Here is a 4,962-nt window from a genome sequence, read left to right on the forward strand (position 1 = left end):
GAACCCATAAGCTTCTCTTCCCACGCACAGAGGAAATGAAGCACAGGGAATTCCGGTCCAGCATGAGATGCCAGAGTATTCCCCTGCTTTGCCCGCACTCAATAAATAGTAAATCTATTTCCGAGACTGGACCACGTTGCTCAAGAGGCCCCTGGCAGCTGACCTTTAGGTCTGCTATTTAGCGAAACAACATTATCATTCCAAGCTCCTCCTGCTGATGGTAAAACACATAAACCCCCTACGCACAAACACACACACACACACCAGAAATAATATACTCAGCTATGGTATAGGAAGCCAGGATGTTTCCAACACTTCAGCCAGAGAGGCTCATGGGGAAGGAGAGTGGGCTGCTCCTGTGATCAAGTTTCGCCTCAATGTGTTGAATTACCAAAAGAGCACATTTTCATCCTCCTAATCACTACGATAATGCTATTGGCATTGATAAACTGGGCAAAACATGGTTCTTAAGAGATCTTTCCTGCTCCGTTAGCTGGTAATTGTCTCCTAAAGCTGTCTGGGGCAGTGAGTGATATCGCTGACCAGGTGGAGGAAGGACAGGAATAAATTTAGCTGTTTTGTGATGCTTGCGGCACGGCGGCCGCTTAGTCAGTTTGTGTGGGGCGAAAGTGGTCTGTAATGAGTCCTGGAGACAGACGCCTTCCAGAACCCGAGAATAGGAGCGATCTGTCCACGAGAGCATTTCTTACGCACATACGCAGGCTCATTTTCTGTCACTCACATGCTCATTCAAACTCACTTTCCGTCACACTCTTGATAATTGGTAAACGATATAGATTTTTTTTCTTTTTATTGTGTTTCCAAAGATCTGATTCAACTCCCTCATAACACTATCTACTGTCATAGATATCGCCAGATTTGTTCCATGCAACTGCTCATCTATCGGCTTTTGCTTCGAACAGCAATAGCCTTTGTCATTAAATAAGTTTTGTCTCATCTTCATTCCTGTAGTGGTGGAAATGAGACCTTCCCCTACAACTCTCTCTCTCTCTCTCTCTCTCTCTCTCTCACTCACACACACACACACACACACACACACACTCACACTCACACTCACAGAAACACACACACACTCTCTCTGTCTCCCTCTCTCTCACACACACAGATTGGATTGCTGCTGACTAACCATTGTGGCAGTCCAATAAACGTCCATGGTTATGTCCTCATCCAGAGTTTCAGGTTGCAGTGTTAATAAAGAACTGTGTTCCCCCTTGGGTTCAGTGCCATCTTGGCATTTCGGATCTGCTGCTTGGTGAAACACAGTAACAGCCTAGTCCACATTCTCCACAGCCCACTAGAGAGCTGTGTATGCGTACATGCGCTCCTCTTACACGCTGATGATCGTACACTTCCCTTATTGTTTTACAGCCACTCAGACAATCCTGCGAACAGCTGTCTACAGAAGCTCAGATAAACTGTTTACACAAACACCATGCACTTCATTTTACAGACGATTCAGTGCAGGAGTTTTTTTTTTTTTTTTTTTTGACCATTTCTGTGTTTAGGGCTAATATCCCTAGGAATCTTTGAAGACAAGTAATTGTGCAACTTAATTGTATTCCTTTCAGTACTGTTATTTCAGTTGAGTTTATGGAATTTTGCCGTTGATTTATAAGACGCTGTCGACCGGACAGAAAAGCCAAGGTAGAAATGATTGGGAATATGGCGCAGGCCAGATTCAAACTGGGGTCCTTTTGAGTTCACCAGCTGTTTATACTACATGCTGTACCTTAATTTTAAAGAGAGACGCCATGTTAAAAACCATGCAGCCACAGGCTATGAGTCTTTCTTTCTGTGTACTGATATGGCAGTTGAGGCGGGTTTTGGTTGTTTTGCATTAAATAAGCAAAAATTATGCACAAAGAGGGCTGAATGTAATTAAACTAATTAAAACTACAGCATTAATAAAATATCACCCAAAACAGCTGTTGACTGTGATTTAGGCCTTGGGATGCAAGAGGCTGTGTTTAATATATGTGCTTTTAAGGACTCCCTGTTGTTTCTCTCTCTCTCTCTCTCTCTCTCTCTCACACACACACACACTTATATTTATGTCTTGAGAAAGCCTTATGCATGCATGGTGGAACTCACAGAGATATGGATAGTAAAACAGAGCACAAAGTAATCACAGCATCTTGTTTGTTGAAGTCATTCTTATATTGCATACAAAGATACAGTGAATTGCAACTGATTTCATTAATGTTTGAATACTTAATCATTTGAATATCTACTATATATCTAGTAACTGAAATGTGACATATTTGCATAATTGCTCAAGTAATTATTAACATAAATCCCTTTAATCTCCTTTTAACCATGAGATTATTATTATTTTTTTTAATAAAACATTGGTAATACTTCATTTATGGATCAATTCTCACTGTTAACTAGTTGATTATTATCATGCATATTACTAGCATACTTGCTTAACTTAACAACTTTACCTTACTGAACAACTACCTTTCTAACTATTAATAGGCAGGCAAAATCCATAGCTAGTTAATTGTGAAAATTGGTCCCCGAACTAAAGTGTGACCGAAACATTTTATGTTCATAAATAGAGATGTGAATGTCAAAAAAAAAAAAAAAAAAAAAAAAAAAATTCAAAGTCAGATAACCAGTCAATATGAACAAAATAGTCCCTCTCTCTATTTGGCATGGGGTTGTTAAATAAAAACATTCGCACTGAAGAATATTCACTGTGTTTCCTCAAGGCGATGTCCACATCCACAAAGCACACAGCATCCTTCCTCAGTCTGTCAGTGAGGGCTGAATGAGTGGTATGCTTAATGACAGCTAATGGATATTCCAGAGGCCAGAGACAAACAGACAGTATACTCAGATCAGTGATAGCAGACAAAATGAGGGCTGAGCCCAATGATTAATCAGCCTGAGTCTGATTGTGTTGACAGTCCAACAGGAGTGTGGTGTGTGTGTTCCTGTGTTGGGCCATTGTGTGCGTGTGTCAGAAGACAGGGGCTTGTTTACGAAGTGGTGGATTGGTTTGAGTGTGTTTGACTGATTGGGGTCGAGTGAACCCTCCTGACTGGTCATTCTGCCACCCACTCGGCCCTCATCCTCAATTCTATACTGGATGGTTTATGTGTCTTGTCCATGGGTGCCTACATGTGGCCTCTCTCTCTCTCTCTCTCTCTCTCTCTGTATATGTACTGAAACAAGTTAACTGAAGTACGAAAGGCTCATAAATTTTTGAATGAACTGGTGACAGTATTTAAGTAAATATGAGTTCAATTTGTGTAGGTTCATTTGTAATTGTCAGTATCAAGAATATCAGTGCTTATCTTAGTATGTCACCATGTCTGACTAAAAGTAACATAATGCACAACTCATACAGTACAGACCAAAAGTTTGGAAACATTACTATTTTTAATGTTTTTGAAAGAAGTTTATTTTGCTCATCAAGCCTGCATTTATTTGATGAAAAATACAGAAAAAAAACAGTAATATTGTGAATAGTATATTTTAATATACTTTAATATACTGTGATGCAAAGCTGGATTTTCTAATGATTTTCAGCATCATTACTCCAGCCTTCAGTGTCACATGTAACATCCAGTCTAGCACATGATCATTTGGAAATCATTCTAATATTCTGATTTATTATGAGTGTTGGAAACAGTTCTGCTGTCTAATATATTTGATGAATAAAAGGTTAAAAAGAACTGCATTTATTCAAAATATATATTTTTTTCTAATAATATATATTCTAATAATATATTTTCTTTACTATCACTTTTTATCAATTTAACACATCCTTGCTGAATAAAAGTATTGATTTTATTTAAAAAAAGAAAGAAAAAAAATTACTGACCCCAAATTACTGACCAGTAGTCTATATTGTTATTACAAAATATTTATATTTTAAAAACATAGCTTCTTTTTATTCTTCTTTTTTTTTTTTTTTTTTTTTACTTTTTATTCATCAAAGTATCCTATAAAAAGTAACACATGTTCTGAAAAAATATTAAGCAGCAGAACTGTTTCCAACTTTGATAATGAATCATCATATTAGAATGATTTCTAAAGGATCGTGTGATAATGATCCTACAAATTCAGCTTTGCATCACAGAAATAAATGATAATTTAAAGTATAATACAATTTAAAACAATTATTTTAAATTGTAATAATATACCACAATATTATTTTTTTTCTGTATTTTTTGTTCAAATAAATGCAGGTTTGATGAGCAGAAGAAACTTATTTCAAAAACATTACAAATAGTAATGTTTCCAATCTTTTGGTCTGTACTGTATACATTTATATACATATATGTATGTATGTGTGTGTGTGTGTGTTGTGTGGCTCATTAAAGCACGTGTGACGGATGGTTTGGTAGGTGACCTCTCTTAAGAGCGGTCAGCAGCGCAGACCAGTCTGTGACCTTTGGACACTCCTTCACATTAATCATCGCCTGTTGTGAGGGCTTTAAGTCACGGTGCTGAAAACTACTGTCCATCTTCTCTTTTTCTCTGCAGACCATCCATCCTTCTCTTTCATTTTTTTTCCCCTGGGCCTGTATCAGGCCATCAGGGTGTTCTCATCAGCACTGGTTTTTATCTGGGAGCGCTGCTGAATATTGAAATGTGATCCTTCACTGATAAAGGGCCTCTGTCTAACTCTCTATTCTCTCTCACTCAGCTCTATCTGATAGAGACAGCACACCGCAGTATTACTCCATTGTCTCTCTCACAGGGTGCTGATAGCACGGGTCCTCCGTGTGGAGGGATGTGTGTGTGTGTTTGTGATCTCTGAGATACTCCAATGATGCTGAGGGTGATGATGATGATGGTACTAATGAAGATGATGTGTGTGTCTTGGAAAAGAGGGGGTGTTTAGCAGATAGAGAACAGAAAAGAAGCACTTGCATGGGCAGCAGACGGGTCGTCTGTCCTCGCTTGTTGTGTTCGTGAGCCACAATG

The sequence above is a fragment of the Carassius gibelio genome, chromosome B13 (genome assembly GCF_023724105.1).
Source record: "Carassius gibelio isolate Cgi1373 ecotype wild population from Czech Republic chromosome B13, carGib1.2-hapl.c, whole genome shotgun sequence".
Classification (NCBI taxonomy): domain Eukaryota; kingdom Metazoa; phylum Chordata; class Actinopteri; order Cypriniformes; family Cyprinidae; genus Carassius; species Carassius gibelio.